General features: G+C 47.4%; 1 protein-coding gene across 1 annotated transcript in view; it reads left to right on the top strand.

The window, feature by feature from the left end:
• The first annotated feature begins 1,790 nt into the window (after positions 1–1,790).
• POP4 (POP4 homolog, ribonuclease P/MRP subunit) overlaps positions 1,791–25,125 on the top strand; it is a 619,906-nt gene continuing 596,571 nt past the window's right edge. Inside the window, exon 1 of the mRNA XM_050772622.1 lies at positions 1,791–1,794. The gene's annotated coding sequence lies outside the window, so the exon portion shown is untranslated. The remainder of the gene's footprint in view (positions 1,795–25,125) is intronic.

The following is a 25,125-nucleotide window of genomic DNA, read 5'->3' as shown; positions in this document are numbered from 1 at the left end:
GCTCCCAGATGGCCTCCAAAGGACTCAAAACGGAAAGTGAAGATACATCAATGGCCTGAGACAATTCTGGCAATGATATTCATATGGACATTACGTTCCTGAACAGCAAGGGAACCCTGTGAGAGGAGGGAACAGTGAACTGGGGACCTAGATTCCAGCCCTCTCTACTCTGAGGAGTCTCTGTGACACCTTTCAATGAGGGAGAATCATTTCTAGACTTCCTGGCGTTGGACTGAGGATCTCCAGAAGCAACCAACTTATATTCAGCATACACCAGATGCCAGACACGGCGTGAAATTATTTGTATACATTTTCTGGTTCGATCCAAAGAACTGCTCTATAAACAAAGCTACCAGCACCTGCAGAGGATCCGGGTTAGGAAGTGGCGAAGCTGGTATTAGACCAAGCCTAGGTGAAGTCATGTTTGAGAAAGCACTGAAAGCTGAGTACAGTCAGAGGATTGTTTCCAAAGTTAGGCCCAAGTGGGCTTGTGAGAGCAGGCATCACCGCCAAAACATAACAGTGACCCTCAAGGCATTGGAGGCAGACCCCAAGCAAACCTGCACATGCTGGGAAAGGTCCGAGGCCGGGAGGAGGAGGTATTCTCTGCAGCTGCTCAGTCTGTTCATTCTGCACAAGGAGTAGCGCTAGCTGCTAGGATACCCTAACAGCTCGGGGGCACACAGGGCATTTACTCCAGGCTCTGCAGCAGGAACGCCCATCATGGGGAACGCCCACTATGCATAGCCATCCGGGGCCTCATGCTTCAAGCCACAAGCCTGCCCCACCTGGGCCCTCAACCCCACCCGTAAGGTACGAGCAAGTGTTCACTCTTACCCCCCATAAAAAGAAGTGAGGAAGAAAATCGCCCATGGTGTGTAGGGGTTTGTGTGTCTGTGCATGCGTGTGTCTGCGCAAGCATGTGTGTGTGTGCATGTGTGTGTTTCTGCATGTGTGTGTGTGTATGTGTGGCTTTAGTTGACAGTGGCAGTCTAGGTCTGCAAGTTCTAAGGTGCAGGCCCACATCTCTCTAGAGAGGACAGTCAGAACCACATTAATTGTTGCGTTGCAAGTACTCCATGCCTCGCACTGTTCTCAGCACTTCATATAAACTAATTCACTTACTTCTCCCAATAACCCTGTGAAGCAGGTGCTATTTTTATCCCGGTGTGGCTTACGGAAAAATGAAGGTGCATAGAGATTTCATCTTTATCCAAGATTACCCAACTAACAAGTGGCAGCACTGAGATCTGAGCGCGAAGAGCCAGGCTCCAGGGCGCTTTACCTGAGATGGAGACACGCTGAACTTCTGCCCCCTACTCTCGTATGCCTGGGTGACGGAGGAAACACAGGAGGTTGATTTTAATTGTACTTCCTGTGAACGCACGATTCGCCAAAATCATAAGAATTCCATCCAATGTGAAAAGCACACATTTGCAACTCACTGGGGTGTCATACGTCATGAAAATAAACAGAGATGCTGCCCTCGGGAGGTTCAGGATAGGGACGCAGTCAGGGTTGCATGAGGGCTCCAGGAACCCTCCTGAGGACTGAAGGCACCCCTGGCTCCCAGGCCCCAGACTTCAAAAGCCCAGAGTGTTCTGTCTCCTGACAAGCCACTGGGGATCCAGGGACAGGTTCTTTACTTGGGAACTGGCTGAAGGCCAGCTCCACTCATGCCACTGCCAGGTACACACTCTGCTTGTTGCCAGGAATATCTCAGAACAGGAAGCTCCCCCTGGAGGGGAGGGAGGAGACGCTACAGTCCAAAGACAGCATGGAAAGGACAGGGGGCATGGCAGAGAGAGGCGAGGAGAGGTGCAAAAGGGCTGGAGCCTCAGCTCTGAGAAGAGCTTGGGAACCGCCTTTGTTCTTGTGTACGTTCAATTGGCCAACTCACTACTGAACACCACTGTGTTCTAAGGTCTGGGGAGAAAGTGGATTAAAAAAGGCAAGCTTCCTGCTTGCATGAAGCTAACATTCTAGAAAAGAAGACAGGTCACAGGTGGACCGTCCCACTGGCCTGTCCACCTTCCTCATCTGCTCTCTCTGAAGGTGAAATACGGCCACCCTCAGAGTGCAGCACAAGGAGAGGGGAAGAGACAGGCACCCCCAGATCACCAGACATAAGCTAAAACTGAGAGAAATGGGCACACTAGAAGTCCAGTCCCCAATGTGCAATGTTCCCATGGAGCAAGCATGCATCTGAAATATAACAGTATTTTTAAAATGGAGAAAGAGACAGGAATAGCACCAGGAACACACTCTGCAGAGAAGTGGGCCCTGGCATGCGCTACGTTGTTCAAAGAAACATCGCCGCCCTACCTGACATTCTTAGGTATCCCCTGGCTTCTAGGAAAACCTGTCACCAGTGAGCAGACATCAGGGCACAGACTGGGCCCGGTGTCACAGTCACTGTGGCCAGGGCTTCTGGCTACAATGGTTAAGTGAGTCCAGGAATCTGTTCTGGCCCCATCTAAATGGTGCTATTTTAATGCTAGATTTCCTTGAGGTAATGAAACAAAAACAGGGAAACGGAGGGAAAGGATAATAGTCATAAGTCACTAACCTAGGAGTCCGAACCCCTATTTAAAAGTAACTCGGAAGGTTAAAATAAAAAGGCAGATGTAGAAGCAGTGTTGAAATCCACAAAATAAAAAACTTTGCTGTGCCAAAGAAAGACTCAAATCCACTGATTGCCAGGGTCTCTGGAGCCCCAGCTAAAATGAATGAGGAAAGGCCACCACTTCCACCAGGGAGGGCAAATATGCGCCCCTTCCTGGGCCAGTTCTCCCGGAGAGCTGCTGGGAACCTTGGACACATCTTCCCTGGAAGAAAAGAGGCTGCGGTCAGCTCAGTGCCCACAGAGAGGACGGTGGCCACCGCTACAGGTGGCATTCTAGACCTCGTCGATGTTTTGGAATCTCAGGGAAAATGAAAATGCCCATAGACATCTACACAGGAAAAGAAATAAGAAGAAAATAAGAATTGTAAAAGAAATAGAAATCTTTCTGACCTCAGACTTCTCTGCAGCGTTAAGTGTTGGAAGCAACAGAGTCCTGTCCCGGGAAAATTGGGAGGAAGAGATGTAGCAAGCTGTTTGTCACGTCTGAGAGGAACAGAAAGGGCAGTTCGAGAAGTGGAGGAAGTCAGATAAGACCAGTCAGTGGAAATCATGAGAAACGACAGAGATTAGATCGGAACACATTTGGAAAGAAAACCATTAACATGATTTGGTAAGTTGGAGAGTTGACCCTTTGAAGAACCCAATGAAGTACAAAACTTTAACAAATCTAATTAAGAAAAAAATAGAAATAAAGAAACTTGGAACTAAGGAAAGAGACATAACATATGCTGATAAAAGTAATTATAGTTATGAGATAATATTATGCACAGTTATACGCTAATAAATTCCATCAACATGTAAAAATGTAACACTTAGTGAAAATAATGAATTAAGAAAAATAGCTCAAGAGGAAGTAACACCCTAGAACGAAGCCATAGCCACGAAGAGATAGCAAAGTATCGTCAGTACACTGCCTTGGAAACTATTTGGAGGTGATGAGACCTTATTATTAGTGCATGTTGTCTGGACTTCATGGAATAGATAAATTGCATACTATAAAATTTACAGCAGAATATAGAAGACAATGAAAGGCAAATCCTTTTACTTTATGAAGAAATTCTATTAACCAAATTTGGCAAAAATAGCATGAAAATTGGACTCGTCAGCACTTCCCAAAATACAGTGGTGGGGAGGCTTTTCTTAACAATAACGGCAAAGGAAGAAATCATTAGGAACAAGATGGATAAATGTAATTAAGTTTAAATGTAAAACCTCGTATCGGAAAACACTGTAGTAAAATTCCAAGGGAAATGGCAAACCAAAAACCATTTGTAAGAAATACAAGAAAGGATTAGTTATTAACACATTAAAAAAATCCTCTCACAATTACAAAAACACTATATAACCATAATAGACAACGACACTGAGACAATTATACAAGCAACAGAAATGAGCAATAAGCATGGAAAATAAAGGCTCAAACTCACTAGAAAGGCAAAGAATTACAAGTTAAAATCAGGATGTCATGTTTTTGACTATTAAATTGGCAACCATGTAAGGGTTCTCTGCCATGGGCAAGACCGTGCACTGATAATGGAAATATAAATTGATGTGACATTTTTGGAAAAGGACGTGACAACATTTTGCAAGAGTTTTAAATGTGTTCAGATGCCCTTTGGCCTGGTAATTCTACTGCTGGGAATCTATTCTAAAGAAATGGTCAAAGATAAACAGAAAATGCATGTTCTTCCCTAGCGCAGCTGTGAGTTCCCCTAACTCAGGGGCCTTCCCATCGTCCTGTGGACTCCTCCTCTATCCGATCTCTAAACACTTGGGACCCAGGACTTATTACCTGGGACTGTTTTTGGCCACACTCTCCCTAAGGGATCTATTACTGTTCCATAGTTTGAAAAAGTCATCCGCACCCTGATGACTTCTAGATTTCCATATCCGGTCCCAATTTCTCTGAGTTCTAGCCTTGTCCATCCAGCAGTCTAGTAGACATCACTACTTGAATATTTAATAAGCACCCCAACACAACAGGTTCCAAATTTTAAACTGCTGGTCCCCTCCCAAGCCTTCCTCTCCTGTGTCTTATCTATTTCAGTAAATGACACCACTGTTTACACAATTGCTTAGATGAAAGACCCACAGTTTATAACTGAGTTATCTCTTGCCCTGCCACTTCACCTCCAACCCACCAGGGAATCCACATTGTGCTCCCTTCAACATCAATTCTGAATGCAGCCATCCCTTGCCAACTCTTCTGTGACTGTTCACATCCAAGACATTGACATGCACCTGAAACGCTGCTCTAAGCTCCTACCTGGCCTCCCTGCTTCCAATCCAGCCGGCCCTCCCAAGTCATGCGATTCTCCGTCTGCAGTCAGAGTGAGCTGCTTAAAAACCTGTGACTCTCAAGTTTCCTTCACACTTAGAATAAACTCTGAATTCTTTACCTTGGCCCTCAAGACCTTGATTGTGTCGTCTCTGCTCACTTTCCTAGACTCCTGCTCTCTGCTCTCTCTGGCTCTCTCTAAAGCAACCACACTGTCCCACCACTGTCCTCCAGTGCCCAAGTTCATTCCTGCCTCAGGTCAAGTTGCACTTGCCTGCAACAATCCACACCTAGATTTAACCAGATTTCGCCTGCTCTGGAAGGACGTTCCTGGCCCTGGATGAAAATGACTTCTTCCTTTTGCTCCTGTTTCCATCACCCTCTAGTCCCTAATTCCATCTCAATTTTCCTCACAACGCTGATCGCAGCCTGAAATGATAGGTTTGATGAATTTCCTTCCTATTGCCTGTCTGGACTCCCCTGGGGATGGGATCTCATCAAACCCCATCATCCTCACTGCTGTCTCCAGTGCCTGACACGGAAGAGACAGCAAATACTTGCTGACTGAGATTAACAGTGGTGAAAACTGAAAACTGCCTGCATGTCCAAAAATAGTGCCATATTTTTTAGAAATACGGTGGAATCTCCGCAAACCCATTAAAATTGTGTTTTCACAAAAAAAATTTTAAGGAAAATTTTCATTGTTAAACAAGGTCATGTGATAAAAAGTAAGATGCAAAATTATATATTTTGGTGATTCCAATTTTGTAAAATTATTTATCTCGCTAGGTATTTAAAAATAAAGAAATACACTAAAACAGTAACAATGTTTGGATCTGTATAATAGAATAACAGGAGACTTAATTTCATTATTTATACTTTTGAATTTTGCAAATTTTATTTAAAAGAAAGTGACATTGATTGACATTTTTTCTATTTGTGTTTTTTTGTGATATTTTGATCTATGTATACATTGTAGAAAAATTCAATCAAGCTAATTAACAAAGCCATCACCTCACCAAGTTACCATATTTTTGTGTTGAGAGTATAAAAAATCTATTTTTAGCAATTTTGAAGTATACAATACATTCTTATTAACTGTGGTCCCCACACATCGAAATACATCAGTAAAACTTCCTCTTGCAGTAAACTTCGCACCTTTTCATCAGCATCTCCCCTCACCCCGCCCCTCACCTGCCCCACCTCTGGTCACCACTGTTTTGCCGTCTATTTCTACGCAGTCAACTTTCTCAGATTCCACATATGCGTGAAGCCATGCAGGATTTACCTTCTGTGCCTGGCTTGTTTCATAGCATAACGTCCTCCCGTGCCAGCCACTTTTATAGAAAAAAAATTGCATACTCTGAAGTGAGAGAGAAAAATGACTCCTTCCTGGCTAACGGCCAGGAGGGAGGAAGGTGAAGGAGGCGGGTGAGCCAGTTCTAGGGCTGGTCCAGAAGGTGGCCACTCTTGACCAAGAGATGGATGGGAGTGAGGTAGGGGACCTCGGGCTGGGCTCGGGCTGGAGGAGCCTGCGCCGTTCTCAGGAGCCATCACAGGGACAGGAGGTACACATACATCACTGGTCCCTGACAAATGAACAAGTGAACTCCTCAATGGTGAGTCCACGTAGTCCCTAAAGGAGGACATTCTGGGACGCGAGCTTGGCAGAAACAGCAAACATGGCCTTTGCACTCTGCCCCTGTGCAGGTGTTTTGACCACAGGCTCCTCACAGCCAGCCTGTGAGCAAATGCTGCCTCATGTACTGTGCACAGAGAGGCCGCAGATGGGACTGTGGTCTCTGCTGATTCCCTTGGAATTAAAAACATCATGAGCCCAGGTCTGGAAACACAGAGGCCTTTTGTGCCAGTTAGGCACCTTCTGGAGAAAGGAGAGGAAGAGGAGGAGGAAGAAGATGGGGAGGAAGAGAAGAGAAGGAGGAGATGAAGGAAGGAAAGGAGAGGGAGGAGAAGGAAGAAGGCAGGTGAGGAGGAGAGAAGCAGGGGGCGAGAAGAAGGGAAAGCGGGAGAGAGAGGGGTAGAGAAAGGGTGGACGGAGGAGAGAGGAGGAGGATGGATTTGGAGATGGAGGCAAAACCCCTGCGCCCTGGCCCTGTGGACACTGATCCTAAAAGCTGGAGCCGTTTATTATCTGAATGAAGGAAACATATTTGGGGGGCATTAAGGACAAATGAGTAGAAGAAATTGTGCTCTAGAGAGAGGAAGACAGACAGAAACTTCAGACCCATCCACTAAAGGCTGAGGACACTTGGGAGGGCCAGGCCCTGGATGTGTCTCAAGAATCAGGGGTGTGCGCTGAGACGACCAGCTGGACACCCAGAGTCCCTGGCTTCCCCTGTGCCATCTACTGGTGGACCAGCTTATTCTAGAGCAATGTGGAAAGGAAGGATGATGGAGGCAGAAATAAAAGAAGAAAGAGGAGAGAAAGGAGAAATGGACAGAGAAGGGGAGGTAGAGAAAGAGAGAGGCAGAAAGACTGAAAGATTTCAAAGGCAAACTACAGCTGGGCATGGTGGCGCATGCCTGTAGCGGCAGCTATTCGGGGGATGAGGCAGGAAGACCAAGTGAACCCAGGAGGTGGAGGCTGCGGTGGGCTGTGACTGCACCACTGCATTCCAGCCCAGGCAACAGAGTGAGGCCATGTCTCCAACCACCACCACCACCACCACCAACAAATTGTTTAAAGTAAACCACCTCAGTACGGCTTAAAAGGAAGTAAAGAGGGCCGGGCGCGGTAGCTCAAGCCTGTAATCCCAGCACTTTGGGAGGCCGAGACGGGCGGATCACGAGGTCAGGAGATCGAGACCATCCTGGCTAACACGGTGAAATCCCGTCTCTACTAAAAAATACAAAAAATTAGCCGGGTGTGCTGGCGGGCGCCTGTAGTCCCAGCTACTCGGGAGGCTGAGGCAGGAGAATGGCGTAAACCCGGGAGGCGGAGCTTGTAGTGAGCCGAGATCCGGCCGCTGCACTCCAGCTGGGGCAACAGAGCCAGACTTTATCTCAAAAAAAAAAAAAAAAAAAAAAAAAAAAAAAAAAAAAAAAAGAAGAAGAAGAAGTAAAGAGGATAGGTCAAGCCATGCAGGGTCCTCATCTGGTTATCAGAGAGAAATGGACAGGAGGAGGGGCTTCTCCGAAGTACATCTCCCAACCTCTGCACACTCAGGCCGTGCACAGCGGAGGCTTTCACAAGCATGGATCCGTGTGACCCCCACAGTCCTACAGGGTGTATGGAACATCCCAGCCCATTTGTCAGGTGAGAACTGAGGGTTTGGAGAGGACAGAGGAGTCACAGAGCTGCAGCGGGTAGCCTCTGGTCCTGCACAAGCCCACAGGTGTGCAGAAGGAGATGGAGGTAAAGCACCTGCCGGGACAGGAAGGGCCTCTATGAACTAGGGATGTTCCCAAAGCTGGTCAGAGACCTAGGGCCAGAGTGGGAGGGCTGCAGTTGGAAGGTGGTGTATAATAGGCTTTGGGTATTTGTGTCCGTGGTTGGGCGGGTGAGGTTTCCAGGTTCCAGAGTGCACTGCAGCCTTTGCCCACACGTCACCGCAGAAACCCCGCCATTTGGAAGGTGGTCTGTGCAGACACCTAAACGTCATTATCCCAAAACACCAAGCCAGCCAGCCAAGGCTTCGGAAAGTACCTGAACAGCTGAGCTTGCTGTTTTGATGAAACACTGTTTGACAGAAAAACAGGCCGCCCCCGGTAATATGCAGAGAATGATAGGATTCATGAATATGCATGAAGTCCTCTTTCTAGAGACAATTGCCGCAGCGGTTATTGGAGCAGAACAGGCCGGGTGGGAAGACGGCTTATTCCCAAAGCCACTCTGCCTCCCTGCTGGGAGTATATGGAACTTAAGATCATTTCCTGGGGCCCCATGGTGTGGTTTCAGCACTAGCTAGGCCCACAGAGGCCCTCTGAGGGCCACATGATGAGGGCCACCTCACCCCAGCCCACCTCACATTGGTCAGAGCAGAAAATAGAGCTGAAAGGGAAGAATGGGTTTGCCCAAGGTCACACAGCAGCTCCTGAGGGTCAGGGCCTCTGCACCAGGTCAAGTGGCCCCCACATTGTAGGCCCTTGGGAGGACACAGACACAGACCAGAATGTCCTGAGGGCAGAATGTCCTGAGACCAGCTGTCCTGAGGGCAGGACAGCTCAGCTGGCATGCCCACCCTGCAGGGGAAGGACTGCCTATGCCCACACTGATACAGGGGAACTACAGTGAGGAGCTGGGTGAAGACCCCCACAGAGCTAGGCCCAGGACCCCCAGTGGGAGAGTGTGGATGGGTATCCGCCTCCACCCCGAGCTGTCTGCAATTTCTTTCCATGAAAAGGATAAGGTCTGACCAACACAGTCACAGCAAGGCATGAGTGATTCTCAGGTTAACTCTACTTTTTAAGAAGAAGAGCCCACAAAGAATTCAAAACGGAACTGCCATTCAACCCACCTATCCCATGACTGGGTATCTACCCAAAGGAAAGTCAATTGTTCCACCAAAGGGACATCTGCACCCATATGTTGATCACAACACTATTCACAATAGCAAAGGCGTGGAATCAACCCAGGTGTCCATCAACAGTGGGCTGGAGAAAGAAAATGTGGTACATATACACTGTGGAATACTATGCAGTTGTAAAAAATAACCAAATCGTGTTCTTTGCAGCAACATAGGTGTAGCTAGAGACTATTATCCTAAGAGAATTAATGCAGAAACAGAAAACCTGTTTTCTCTTACAAGTGAAAGCCACACCTTGGTTCCCCATGCACATAAAGATGGCAATAATAGATGGGGGGACCACGAGATGGGGGAGGGTGGGACAGGTATGTGGGTTGAAAAACAACCCATTGAGTACCATGTTCACTGCCTGGGGGATGGGGTCATTTGAGCCCAAACCTCATTGTCATTTAGTATACCCAGGTCACAAACCTGCACACGCAGCTGCCAAATCTGAAATAAAAGGCAAAATTCTAAAAAGAAAAAGGAGAAGAGGAAGAGGAACCTAGAAAAGCAAAGGGAAGAAGCAGCAATAGTAGATGATGCTCAGGTATTCCATAGATTACCCCAGTCACACCCCTAGTCCACTGGGAGCAACATAGCCCAAAGCCCGAGGTGGCTGTGGCAAGAGCCACACCCCTGGTCTGAGTCCTCCTGCAGCCTCCACACCTCATCAGCAGGAGCAAGGTGGGAAGTCGGACATTTTCCAAAGAAAGCCAGGCGTGCTTGAACAGCAGGATCTGGCCACTGTCAGTCTCCAACGCCTAGTGCTCTGAAGCCCCAGGAGAGTGCAGGGCAGGACGAGCCGGCTGTCGGGTGCATCCCACATGAAGAGGCAGGGGACAGCGGTTCCCTTTGATGGAGCTGGGCAGATCTGAGGTTTGCCAGAAGCAGCAATCCCCGTTTCATCTGCTTTTGAAGGAGTCTGAGGTAGATGGCTGGCGGGAATGCCATGCCATACTGAGCACAAGGGCCACTCACTTGCAGAGCCTGCTATAAAGAGGGAATCCAAACCCACTTTGCTGGTGCAAAGCTCTGCAAGCCCAGGGCGAGGTGAGGCCATCTGGAGTTCACAGGCATTTAGGAAGCAGAGTGGATACATGAGGAGCACTTCTGGAAACCTGTTTTGTAGCATGGCACCCCAGAGACCTAGGAGTGATCTGAAGCTCTGCCACTTTGGACAACGTTTTTGTCAGCTCTCTGGGCCTCATTCTCCTTCTCTGCAGCTGGTTTCATGCCATGTGTCCTGCCAACTCACTGCCTCATTCACACTGGCCAGTGTTCTCTGCCCAAGAGCTTCTCTGCTTCATGTACCATTCCAGAGATGCCAGGGATCGCGCACCTTACATGACAATGCTGGACTGATGGGGACGGAGCCAGTGGATAGACGTGCCGCCATGTTCACTTTCCCTCCTTCTCTCTTCCTGTCTTCTCAGTTCCCTATCCCAAATTCTCTAAAATCACTTCCAAAAATCAACCTTCTACACACAGGTCCTCATCCCGGGTTCTTGGGTCCTGGGAGGAATCCAAGCTAAGACAGAAAGACCTGCAGACCCACAGGAGTTCCAGCCATGGCATGCATGACCCTCCTCTGCTGAAAGCAGGCTGGGGTTTTACTTCCCCTTCTTGTCTGTGGGTGGGCACAGGTGGGGAGAGGTGCGAGCTCAGGAGCTGGGCTATTCCATGGCCTCGCCCCTGCCTGGGAGTTATGTCATGGATTCCGGGGTGGGTCTTCCAGGAAGAGAAACGGATCCGGAACTGTGGACACAGGGTCAACTCTCTGAAATCCCTTCTGGGGGCTTTGGAACTTGTGGTCCCTTAATGCTTCAGTCTCAGCAATGCCTTGACAATCATGCCGCCGGCCTTCCCAAGACCTCTCCTCAGTACAATGAAGGGTCTATGCTCTCCCAGCATCTCCTCCAACCAAAATGGTCTCTGCCTCTGAGATGTGGCAATACAGAGACCACGCATCATGGGGTAAATGAACAGAAGGGAGTAACCATGGAGAACCAGCTGGTTCAGGGATGGGGCAGAGAAGATAGAGGAAGAGCCTGGAGTATCTTGTGGCCACTAGATAGTAAGAAAGTATTAAAAACAGCCAGGAGGTCAGACAGCCTGGGCAACATAGCCAGACTCCGTCTCAACAAAAAAATAAAATAAAAAATAGCCAGCTATTTGGGAGGCTGGGGCAGGAGGATGACTTGAGCCCAAGAGTTTGAGACTGCAGTGAGCTATGATTGTGCCACTGCACTACAGCCTGACCAGCAAAGTGAGACTGTCTCTAAAAACAACAACAGCAACAACAAAAACATATATGTATGCATATGTGTATTTCAAAAGGCTACAGGAAGCAAACTGAAGGTGCTCCGAATGGCCAAAGTTAGAACAACTTGAGCGAAATAAACAACTGTAGATCAACTGGAAGAAAGAGTGTCACGATTGAGGATCAAATGAATGAATGAAGCGAGAAGAGAAACCAAAAGAAAAAAGAAGAAAAAGAAACGAACAAAGCCTGCAAGAGTATGGGTATTGAATTATAGGCCAAGATATAATGTTAATATCCATAGGTCCATCCTGATTAAATACATAACTGAACAAATAAATAAATGAGGGAGAAGCAGCAATTCTTCCTTACAGAAGAATTCCAAATAATAAATGTAGAAGAAATAACGGAAGTAGAAATTCATCAATGGCACACCACAAGTATTGTTACAGCCAAGATCTACTGATGGATATGAAAATGAGTGGGAGAAAGTTTAAGCAAAAACAGGATATTTACATAGTCTCAAATATCTGCTTTCCAATACTTAGTAATTTCAAAGATAAAAATAGTATGTTTGCAGTAGACCATTTTGGTAGATACCACCTTAGCCAAGTGATCAAGGACTCACCAATAGTAAGACACATTGAAGTAACATCATGTGTCCCCAGGAAGGGCAAGTCACTTCTGTGGGATCCTTCCCAATAAAGATGTTCTTTGAAACCAATGAGAACAAAGATACAACATACCAGAATCTCTGGGACACATTTTAAAGCAGTGTGTAGAGGGAAATTTATAGCACTAAATGCCCACATAAAGCATAATGTCAACAGAATCAGGAGAAAACAGCAGACACACACAAATAAAGGGACATTCTGCAAAATAACTTACCAGTCTTTCTCCTTCTTCCTTCTTCTTCCTTTTCTTCGACGCAATTAAAAATGATCTTCTTCTTCCTTTCTTAAACTGGAAAATCTCTTTCTTTTTCTTTTTTTTTTTTTTTTAAGACAAGGTCTTGATCTGTTGCGCAGGCTGGAGTGCAGTAGCCTGATATGCAGGGACATGATCATGGTCACTGCAGCCTCAACGACCTCCCAGGCTCAAGCACTCCTCCACCTCAGTCTGCCAACTACCTGGGACCACAGGCATGCAACACCACACCCAGTTATTTTTATTTATTTATTTTTTTTTTTTTTAGAGATGGGGTCTTGCCTTGTTGTCCAGGCTGGTCTCAAACTCTTGGCTCCAAGTGATCCTCCTCCCTTACAAAGTGCTGGGATTACAGGTGTGAGCCACCATGCCCAGCCATCTTAACAGTCTTCTTCTTCAAAAAAGTATTTTTAATACAAGGTCTTGCTCTGTTGTCCAGGCTGGAGTACAGTGGTGTAATCATAGCTCACTATAGCCTTGAACTCCTGGGCTCAAGTGATCCTCCCACCTCAGCCTCCGTGGTAGCTGGGACTATAGGCACATACCACCATGTCTGACTTATTTTTATTTATGTATGTATTTTTTGTAGAGGTGGAGTTTTGCTATCTTGTCCAGGCTGTTCTTTAAAATTTTGAAGATTAAGAAAGACAAGAGAGGAACGAGAAACTCACAGATTGTGGGGTGGAGAGATGGAGGGGCAGGTGGCTAAATAACACATGGGAACCTGGGGCAGATCCTGACATAGAAAAAGATTTTTATTTTTGTGTAAGAGATAGGTATCAAAGAAAGAAAAGTTTGAGAGAGAGGATAGTAAGAGAAGGAAGGGAAGGAAGGAAGGAAGGAAGGAAGGAAGGAAGGAAGGAACCAGTCTTTCTCCTTCTTCCTTCTTCTTCCTTTTCTTCCTTCTTTCTTTCCTTTCTTCTTTCTTCTTCTTTTTTTTTTTTTTTTTAAGACACGGTCTTGATCTGTTGCGCAGGCTGGAGTGCAGTAGCCTGATATGCCAGGGACATGATCATGGTCACTGCAGCCTCAACGATCCCTCCTCCCATGTGCTGGGCTCAAGCACTCCTCCACCTCAGTCTCTTGAATTGGGACCAAGGGAAGGAAGGAAGGAAGGAACGACCTCCCAGGCTCAAGCACTCCTCCACCTCAGTCTGCCAACTACCTGGGACCACAGGAGGGAGGGATGGGGTCTTGCCTTGGGAGGGTCTCAAAGGGAGTGCTGGGATTACAGGTTTGAGGGAGGGAGGGTCCAGGCTGGAGAGGGAAGGAGGGAAGGAGCCTCCGTGGTAGCTGGGAAGGAAAACAGAAAGAAAGAAAAGAGAAGATTAAAGAAAGAAAGAGAGGAGAGAGGAGAGAAAGAGAGAGATAAAGAGAGAAGGAAGGAAGAAAAGGGAAGGAAAGAAGGGGAGGGAGGAAGAGAGGAAAGGAAAAGAGAGAGGGAAATAAAGAAGAGAAAAAAAGAAAGAGAAAGAGATAAGGAAGGAGGGAAGGAAGGAAGGAAGGAAGGAAGGAAGGAAGGAAGGAAGGAAGGAGGAAGAGAGGGAAGGAAAAGAGAGAGGGAAATAAAGAAGGAAGGGAGGAAGGAGGGAAGGGAAGGAAGGAAGGAAGGGGAAGGGAAGGAGGAAGGAAGAGGAGGGAGGGAGGGAGGGAGGAAAGGAAGGAGAAGAGAGGGAGGGAGGGAAGGAAAAGGAGCCGGGGGGCAAACAAAAAACAAGATTGTTAGAGGGAAACCCAGTGAAATCCGAATGAGTTCTGTGCTGTGGTTACTAGCACTGTCCCAAGGCTAATGTCTTAGTTTTGATGAAGGGTCTATGGTTGTGTAAAATGTTAACAGATTGGGGAACTAGGTGAAGGGTATGAAGGAATTCTCTGCACTCTTTTGCACCTCTTTGGTAACTTTATCACAATATTAAAAACAAACACTAACTCTCAAAACATTCAAAGGAGCAAGAGGGAAAAACCACATAAACGTGGACACTTGTGCCTGCCATTCCCTTGGCGAGTGTGAGATCAGGAGTGAATCGGTGCACAGGCCTTGGCGTGTAGGCGCCTCAGAGCTGTGGCCCCGAAACCCAAGCTGGTTATTTCCTCTGTTGCCCCAGAGAAGGAGCGGCCCACAGTTCAGTCACAAGATGAGAATCCAGTGGTCTGGAGGGATCCAGTACTCCTGGTCTCCCAGGAGACTCCCTTGTCCTGCACTTTGGACCAGGGCCTCGTGTTCTCAGTGGAGACCACCAGCCGTGTGTCGGGCAGGGTTCCACGGTGGCCCCGGGGTTCCCTTTTCACTGTCCTCGATTGCAGCGTAAGGCTGGGCTTGGAGGTGGACTATGGAATCACCCTCAGGCTTTGCTCCTCTCCTCTGGTTCCACGCTTCCCTGGGGCCCACCCGCTTCCCTCCAGGCACTCACCCTAACCCACGCACTCAGCACTGCCACACGCTCCGAGTGTTTCAGCCTGGACCCTGTGGGGATTATGAGGGCCATGTGCTGTCCTTGTCCGATGAGATCAGGTAGTGTGGGGTTGTGATAGATGTATTTATATTGGTGTTTGACAATGGTTCCTGGCTGACAACCTCCGTAGCCCTGGCACTTGTCTTTTGTGGTCATGTTGGGTGTATCAGGCCTCAAGAACAGGCCTCAGGAAACAGCATCTCTCCAAGCTCTTCCTGCCCTCTGTTCACCTGCCCCAAAGCAGGACTCGAATCTTCTCCTGCCTCTCTGATTTGGGGTCATAAGATCCTCCCCAGAGAGGGTCCCACCCTACTCCCTGGGGGAAGGAATGCACACGTCTTGGGGCTTCTCCTAAAAACCCAAGAAGACTGGGTTTGGGAGTTTTAGGACCGCTGAACGCAGGCAGGCTCCTGGAGGGTGGCCCCCAGGGAGGGCACGAAAGCCCCATGGCCTCCTTCAGGTCTGCCTCCCCTGTGCATCTCTTATCCTTTATAACATCCTTTATAACATCCTTTATAACAAACTGGCACACGTGTTTCCCTGAGTTCTGTGAGCTACGGTTGGTCAGAGGCTCTGGAGGCCTAGACTTGTGACTGGTGTCGGGAGTGGGGCAGTGTTGGGGACGGAGCCATCACCCTGTGGAATATGGCACTCTCCACGTAGACAGTGTCAGAATGGATTTCGGACACCCTGCTGGTGTCTGCTGCAGAAATCATCGCTGGCTTGCTGGTGAGGAAAACGCCCCACAAGTTTGTGCACTTCTGTGCTGATGATTGCTGTTGCAGTGGTTTCAGGGCAGAGGAAAAACATAGTTTGAGAATTTTTCCAAAACAGCTATTTTCACTGTATTTAGGACAGAGGCTGCTGAGAGCAGGTGGAATTGTCTTGGAGCCCTGCTCCTCCGTGCCCTCAAGATCCAAGGTCAAAAGGTACTACTCAGGCCAGGCGCAGTGGCTCACGTCTATTCCCAGCACTTTGGGAGGCCGAGGCGGACAGATCACCTGAGGTCATGAGTTTGAGACTAGCCTGGTCAACATGGTGAAACCCTGTCTCTACTAAGAAAAGAAAAAAAAAAAAAAACAAATTAGCCAGGCGTGTTGGTACATGCCTGTAATCCCAGCTACTCAGGAGGCTGAGGCACAAGAATGGCTTGAACCCAGGAGGCAGAGGTTGCAGTGAGCCCAGATCATGCCATTGCACTTCAGCCTGGGTAACAGAGCGAGACTTCATATCAAAACAAAAAAGGCTACTCGGTCAGCCCCTATGACCACTGGCCCTCCGTACTGTGGCCAGACTCCACAGATGAACTAGGCATCCTGGGTGGTGTTTTAGGATATGACCTACAAGAGGAGCCAGGGCCGGGGAGATTGACAGCCAGTGGGGCCAGGCAGTGTCAATAGCACCAGAGCACGCTAACACCTGGCCAGCTTCACCCTGAGTGAGGGCCCCCACCAGCCAGCAGGAGAGGCGGTCATCATGACAAACCAGCCTGCCATCCGCTTGTGCCGCCTCACTGGCCCGATGGTTAGGGAAGGAAATGTGATCTCTCCTTCCTGCCCAGTTCCTCCTTAACTGCAGGCCCAGGGCAGGGTGACAGCAGCAGCTGGCATCTTCTAGGTGGGACCCTGTGCACCCTGACTGCTAGGCCAGAGGGGAGGGCCGGGTTTGGGAGCCTGCCGAGGGAGGCAGTTAACAGGCAGGCATCTCTCAGCACGGAGAGCCACGCTCCTCCTGGAGCCCTGCAGCCAGCGGCAGCTCCCAGGCATCGGGAAGTAGGAAGCGCTGTCCCGGCTGTGGAATCTGTACCTGGCGTTTAACGTTTCCTCTCCCAAGTGATCCTTGAGACACTTGCTTATTGTTAAAGGAAAAACCTGGACCATGTAGAAGAACATCCCCCCAAACTGGGAAGGAGCCGAGAGACCGAAGAATGACTCGGACATGCCCAGCTTGAGGAGTTGATGAGTTTATTAGGACTCCATGCAGGGCCTCCCTGGGTGGCGGCAGCACAGCTCTGGAGATCTGCTCCACCTCCCATCTCTAAGCTGCTTTTGAGTTAGCTTTCTGGTTCTGCGTGCAGTGAGACTGCTTCTCTTGGTTTCTTCCCAGATATGTTCTGGGATGTTTGGGTTCTCAGGGACACCTGCTTCTCGGCTGGGCTCTATGGCCTTGATTCATAACCCGTCCTTCAGGGTTCGAGCAGCGGACATGCACCCTTTGGTAACCTGGTGGGGGATCTGTCACCCTACACTGATGATCCCACAGTTGGACTGAAAGGGAGGGTAAATAGAATACTGCCTAGGCAAGCTTGGGTGTGGAGATTTAACTATAAGGAAACTTGCAATAGGAAAAAATGCTGAAAATTGCTGTGCTTTCCATGTGGCTTAACCTACCTTCGACTACAGAGGCCCCCAGTTGGCCATCCCTTCGTGAATCACAGTTCGCAGGCCACAGAGATTGGCTTATGGTCGAGCCTGTGACCCAGGCTTATCTGACAGGAGGACACCTGGGACTTTCTTCTAGGGAATGGCAGGACATAGCTCCTCTTCCTATCGACCAGGCTGCCATGGGCTATTGAGATTGCTAAAATAACTATTGCAGGCATAAAGGGAGCCTGTCTGAAGACAAAATTAACCCCCAAAGGAGAGAATGTCTGAGAAATAGAGCTGGAATTCTGAGGACATTTTGAATCTCTGGATCAAACTGTACCTGAAGCCAGCCCATATTTAGAATTTTTGTTTCCATCCATTTGGGTTTTTAGGCCAGTTTGGACTGGGTTCCCTATCAGTTGTATCTGAAATAACTGAACATCTAGAGGTTGGCTATAATGCACTTTACCCAGTGATCATCTCTGGGTGGCCAAAATCACGATATTTTTTATAACTTCCTTTCTCTGGCCTGAATTCTTGAATTTCTCTCTAATAAGCTTGGATTTTTTAGATTTTAGAGAAGATAATAAAGTTATTTTTACCTTGATATGATATTACTTGTCCTCTGTACTCAGGTGCCCTTCAAACCCAGGGGAAGGCCCCACCTGGATGTCCTAGGAGCTCTGATCTGCACAGAACCTGCCTGCCAGGGCACCTTGCTCTGGAATTTTACAGCCTTACCGACTAACACATGTGTATTAATTACACCTTTTTATATTCTGTCTTGGAATTTGGCAGATCCTAGAGAGCCTACCCCTCCTAGGGCTAGACAGTGGCTGGAGATAGTAAATGAGCATCCCTTTCATGTGAAAACCACCAAATGCAGAGCCAACACACCCCCAGACCTTCTTTATCAGGCTTGTGTGGGCTCCATATACTCTGGGCCACTATTCCCTTTCCCTGATCATCCCAGGGTCAGGTGCCTATAGCCCAGAGGCCTCTGAAAGTACTAGAACGAGCCAATCCTGAGCCCCAAGACCGCTTACCCTGCCCTGCCTTGCCTTTTCCATGGGAACCACAGTAAAGGCTCTGGTCTCTGTTTCTCCCTTGCTCTCCCTGCCTCCTGACCAACTTTGGTGAGTCCCCAGGAGGCCCTGCCTCCCACTTTGGGAACTGTGAGTGAAACTGTCTTTGCAAAATCTGACAGTAAGAGGCTGCATCTTGCTTCTACCCTCCAAACTGTCCTTGGTCATTCCTGGGCATAGGCCGAGTTAATTTTGGGAGGAATTATACTTTCTAGTTTAAAGCAAGAATGATAATAGCTCTTCCCCAAACTAAACCACCTTTGTAAAACTAATGAAAATCCACAAGATTAGGATGATGAGAGGCACCTGAATTCTGCTAAGATATTCGTATGTTAGCTAAATGATAACCAGCCATTTCTCCAGAAGTCACAAGATTTGTAACTTCCCCAGTTACTCCTGCAGGTAACATCGCTATTGTAGAACCTAAGCCTGGCCTTTGGAGATGTCTTTTCAGACTGCAAAAAGTGAAGTAGAGGTTCCTCTTCAAAGAGACTCTGCTCCCTATCTAATTAAGAACAAATAGTAACTTCTCTTAGAAGCAAAATTTATACAAAGACCTGTGCCAACATTCTTAAATATCTGCTAGCCATAATAAAGAAATCAATGTACTTTGTGTTCTTAGCTCCCACAATTTAGCCTAAATATTTGCCCTGGCATGCTTATACTGCTCCAAGCAAGCATTAGGTCACAGCCTGTTCCTCTTCCTTGTTTGGAGGTGTTTTTACCTTTCTCAGCATTCCACAAGTTACTTCTTCCTTCCTTTGTTCTCCTCTGCCTTTGCCTCTTTTAGGAAGTTCTAAGCTGCTAGCCAACTGGGACAAATACAAAATGTGAGGTCCCATTCCAGCCAATGGAAACCGGACACAGCAGTCGGGTGTACACGTCAGGTTATAAATGACCCTGTCTCCTTTGTTCAGTGTACTCTCGTGGCAAAACTGCTGGTGAGCGTACCCTTTCTGCAGAAAGTAAAACTGGCCTTGCTGAGAGAATTAAATTTATGTTCAAGTACTGTTTCTTTGTGGGGCACCAGAGAACAAGCATTCTATTTTTAAATAAACATTTTTACATATAACAAGGCTTTGGCATTTCTGAGACCAGATGACTCCACCCGGACCTGTGGCTCATGACTCAATAGGTCCTGTGGCCGCACCCAGAGGCAAACGCAGCACATGAGGACCGTTTTCCATACTCCTATGATTTCATTCTTAACCAATCAACAGTCCCCATTCCTAGCCCCTGCCCACCAAACTATCCTTGAAAATCCTAACCCCCAAGAGCCTTGGGGAGACTGATTTGAATGATAACTCCATCTTCTTCTTGGCTGGCCTTGTATCAGGTAAACTTTTTCTTTACTGCGATGCTGTGGTCTCAGTGAGTTGATTGATCCGTGCAGCAGGCAGGAAGAACTGGTCAGGGAATTACAGGAATAACGAATTATCATTTTATTGACAATCCTCTTCTGATCCATTGACCTCACTATATCTAAATAATAATAAAAAAACTCACATTTTAAAACAACGTTCATCTGTTAGGTACCACACACTCCACAGGGTGCTCAGACAGACCCCGTAAAGCCACCAGTGACACGTGGCTACGTGCTTAGCCGTGGGTGCTTCTTTGGATGCCCCAGTTGCAGGGGAAATCCTAGACATACCAATGACTTTTCTATACATAATATGGATATAGGGGTTAAGAAGAAATTATTTAGGCAGATAGTAGGAGTAAGAAAGACCTTTGCAAGGTTTTCCTTTTAATAAAAGCAGCCCCCAAATCATTTTCTTTTCTAACAAAGAGCAGCCTGTAAAATTGAGCTACAGGCATAAATAAGCAAGCTGGAAGCTTGCACAGGTGAATGCCGGCAGTTGTGCCACTAGGAAAAGGCTACGTGGCACTAGGCATATTCAAAATGGCAGCTCCATATTCCCTTCTCTTTGCCAGCCACGTGTACAGTGAGGAGCAGACAAGATGGCCGGCCAAGTGGAAAGCTCATTTGCATAAGATTAGGGTGGGGTAACCAGCCTTCCCGCATGCTATGTAAATGTCACACCTGGTGGAACCAATCCATGGACCCTATGTAAATTAGACACCGCCTCCTCAAGCCTGTCTATAAAATCTAGTGCAATGCGCTGGGGGCCAGATTTTCTTTTCAGAAGCCCTTCTCTCTCACTAGGAAGAGAACTGTTCCCCTTTCTCTTTCTTTTGCCTGTTAAGCTTCTGCTCCTAGACTCACTCCTCATGTGTGTCTGTGTCCTTAATCTCCTTGGCATGAGATGATGAACCCCGGTATTTACCCCAGACAATGATGCCTCTTAAATGTATTTTTGTAACTGGTATAACGTTGAGCAAACAATAGGCACTTAACCAACGCACACTGGTTATTTGACAAAGCAGACTAATCAGGCCACACAAAAGCCACAGTCACTATATAATATATTGCTAGAGGGGCCTCTGATAGCTTCTACATCTGGATTTATAGAGTGCCTCTTCCATTAGAAGTTATGAGGGTCTATCTTAGGCTGGGTTCCCCTAGAAGCAAACCTGAAACAAGGGTTTGCACGCCACTTGGCTGATTTAGGAGGCAATTCCAGAAAGCACAGAAAGGAAGTGGGAAGTGAAATAGAGAAAAGAAGAGAGCCCACACCAGGAATGTTGGTGAGCAACTGAAGCTTAGTCCCCTGGGGACCTCTGAAGGGTAATGATCCTCATACAGTGGCACATGAAGGAACCCCTGGAGGGGTTGTTAGAGTCTGTGCCCCACCCCAGAGTTCCCGATTCAGTGGTCCCAGGTGACATGGCCACTGCTGCGCCCAGGACCACACTTGGAGAAGCACAGCTGCCCACTGGTACTACCCTCTGTCTCTACCCATCCCTAAGGAACAAGAAGTTTTTTAACTTTTATTTTAGGTTGAGGGGTACATGTGCCTCTCATGTACATGTTTGTCATATAGGTTTGTTATATAAGCAACCTTGTGCCATGGGGGTTTGTTGTATGGTGTGTTTCATCACCCAGATATTACCCTACCACCCTGATCTTCTCCCTCCTCCCACCCTAATCCTCCAATAGGCCCCAGGGTGTGTTGTTCTGCTCTATGTGTCCATGTGTTCTCATCATTTAGCTATCACTTATATAAGTGAGAACATGTGGTATTTGGATTTCTGTTCCTGGATTAGTTTGAAGCTTGGGTATCTATCATCCAAGTAAACTTCATCGCTGATGGAGGGCAGCCCTCAGGGACAGTGGCTTTCTAGCAGCAGTGGCCTGTCTCTGCATGGGGGGAGAGAAAGTCCTTGCACAGAGAAGCTGGTGCTTGCAGAGGGCACCATGAGCTCGCCTGCGGAGAGTCAGCACTGAACCGTGTGGGAGCCCCGTCAGTGTCTGTTACGGCACCCTGCCTGTGATGGTTAATTTTATATGTCAACTTGACTGGGATATGGGATTCCCAGTTATCTAGGAAAACATTATTCCTGGTTGTGTCTATTAGGGTGTTCCCAGAAAAGGTTGGCATTAAAATCAAGCAACCGAGTAAAGACTGTCTTCATCTGTGTAAGCAAGCGTCACCCAACCCATTCAGCACCAGAAGAGGATAAAAAAGAAAAAAACTGAGGAGGGGGGTTTTGCTTTCTGTTATTAAGATGGGACATCCACCTGCTCCTGCTCTTGGACACTGGAACTCCTGAGGCTTGGGCCTTTGATTAGAACTTGTGTTAGTTAGTTCTCATACTGCTATAAAGAACTACCTGAGACTCGGTAATTTATAAAGAAAAGAAGTTTAATTGACTCACAGTTCCACAGGCTGTACAGGAAGCATGGCTGGGAGGCCACAGGAAATTTACATCATGGTGGAAGGCAAAGAGGAAGCAAGCTCGTCTTACCATGGTGGAGCAGGAGAGAGCGTAAAGGATGCTCCACACCTTCGATAACCAGATCTTGGGAGAACTCACTCACCATCACAAGAACAGCAAGGGGAGAATGGAGGGAATATGCTCCCATGATCCAATCACCTCCTACCAGGTCCCTCTTCCAACATTGAGAATTACAATTTGACATGAGATTTCGGTGGGACACAGAGCCAAACCATATTAGAAGTACACCCCAGCTTTCCTGGGCCTCCAGCTTGTAGGTGGCAGACTGTGGGGGCTTCCTAGGCTCCATAATCATGTAAACCAGGTCCTTCATATTAAAAATCTCTCTCACGGCCAGGAATGGTGGCTCACGCCTGTAATTCCCAGCACTTTGGGAGGCTGAGGCAGGCAGATCACTTGAGGTCAGGAGTTCGAGACCAGCTTGACCAACATGGTGAAACCCTGTCTCTACTAAAAGTACAAAAAAAAATTAGCTGAGGGTGACAGTGTGCACCTGTAGTCCCAGCTACTTGGGAGGCTGAGGCAGGAGAATTGCTTGAACCCAGGAGGCGGAGGTTGCAGTGAGCCAAGATTGTGCCACTGTACTCTAGCCTAGTGACAGAGCGAGACTCCATCTCAAAACAAAACAAAACAAAAACTTCCTCTGTGTGTGTGTGTAGAGAATTCTAATACTCTACCCCAAAACAAAATTTCTGTAGTCCAAGAAGCCCTCATTCTAATCAGGCCACACAAAAGCCACAGTCACTATATAATATAACATATAATATCCCTTTCTGGAAAGTCATGGTATTCACTCACGTAGTAAGTGTTCTCAGAAGTTCTGAAATGAGGAGATACTTTGAACTCAATATTTCCCACATTTATTTGACCCTCTTTTGGAAGAAGGCAGTTTGGAAATTGCTGTTCTAGATCAGGGTTTGGCAGCTGAGACCCGTAGGCTGAATGTGACCTGCAGCATCTCTGTGTGTGTAAACTGTGGTTGGAATGCAGCCATGGACATTCGTTCCTATGCTTTCTATGCTTTCAGCTGCAACAACAGAGCTGAACACTTGTAATAGAGAATGTGTGACCACAAAGCCCAGAACATTTACAATCTGGTCCTTGGCAGAATAGTTCTAGACTAACAGACAGTGAGACTGTGACCCAAAGAAGGAAGGCATTTTCCCCAAGGTCACTGAGCAGATAGTGGTAAAGTTGGGATAAGAGTTCCTGGTTCCTGATCCTCCCCTTTTCCTGAAGCCCCTTCCACTGCTCTCAGCTCTGCCTCACAGTTCCTCTCCTTTATCTCTTGGTCTCTATCCTTGGCTCATCAAGGTGAGTGATGATCATTCTCCAAAAAGCAATCCCCATGCTTCTGTCTAACAGCTCCCCTGGAGGCCACTGGACCACTCACCTGTCAGGTTTGTATAAGGAGCCAGGCCTGTTTTAGGCAAGGGGGCAAGAGAGTGGAAAATGGGAGACCAAGACTCTCTGTAAAACAAAAAAGAATATTGTTTGTGCTGAATGTTTTGGAGACAACTGTAGCAGGACGAGCCATGGACAAAACCCCTCAGACACCAGGTTAAAGAAGGAAGTGGCTTTATTTGGCCAGGAGCATAGGTAGACTTGCTCTCAAGAACAGAGCTCCTTTAAGAAAGAGTTCCTGACCCTTTTAAGGGCTTACAGCTCTAAGGGGTCCACATGACATGGTTGTAATAGACTGAGCAAGCAGGTGGTACGTGACTAGGTGGGGGTAAGCAAGGCAAGTATTTCTCCATACTATTGTCTATGTTCTATAGATAGCACAAGCGATTAGAGTGGGGGTTAATCTTTAACCTTCAGGCTTGGCCAGTGACGCCAATCAGTCTGTTATTTTTCAGTTTTTACTTCCTTCTTTTCTTTGCAGACAGGAGACAGTAAGAGAAATGGCCTCTCTCCTCACAATGACACAAGTAAGCCAGAGGCTGTGGAGTCTGTTGAGGCTGGCTGGGCATCGATGGTCATGGGAGCCCTTTGCAAGGAGTGACACAAAGCTAAGATGCAAACCACAGAGCTAATACACTGTGTGAAAGCCGAAGGACAAGCATCCAGGCAGGAAGAAGAGCAAGTGAAATGGGTGGAGAGGGAGCACCCTGGCAGGAGAGGAGGGAGGGAGCATTGAGTCAGAGTGGGTTGCGACCTGATCATCAAAAGCCTTATGGGGCATGATCAGGAATTTGGACTGTCTCCTAAGGAAAATGGGAAGCTGGTGAGTGCAGGAGCAATTCCCAGGAAACAAACTAAAATTCTAACACATGTGCAGGATTCTCCATGGACACCGATGCTCCCAGAGGCCTAGATCATGCAAGAAAAGGCACGTGCCTACCTGGAGATGCTCCAAGGGACGGGTTAAACATTCACACATCTACACCATAGATGAGGCAGCATGTGCCGTCCTTAGCATGCCCTACATCCTAGTGTGCCCAGGTCAGTCCCCACTCACATCTGTTGCCCTGATATTGATTACTCAGATCACCCCCTTTCACTCTTAACCATGTCTCTGAATGATAAATTATATGGCTACCCTAATTATACCATTTGCTTCCACATAATATAAGCCTCAGCTCATAAGGCCCATTACTCTTGGGTCGATGGTTTATTCTACCTTGAAATATAAATTCCTTGCAATTAATAGAAACTGTCACATGTTTATGTCTTGTTTCTCCTGCTGCACTGTATATTCCCAAGAGCAAGACACATGTGTTTATCAGTTCGTTTT

The sequence above is a fragment of the Macaca thibetana genome, chromosome 19 (genome assembly GCF_024542745.1).
Source record: "Macaca thibetana thibetana isolate TM-01 chromosome 19, ASM2454274v1, whole genome shotgun sequence".
NCBI classification, from domain to species: Eukaryota; Metazoa; Chordata; class Mammalia; order Primates; family Cercopithecidae; genus Macaca; species Macaca thibetana.
The sequence above is the reverse complement of the archived record's forward strand: the minus strand, read 5'-3'. Positions and strand labels throughout refer to the sequence as shown.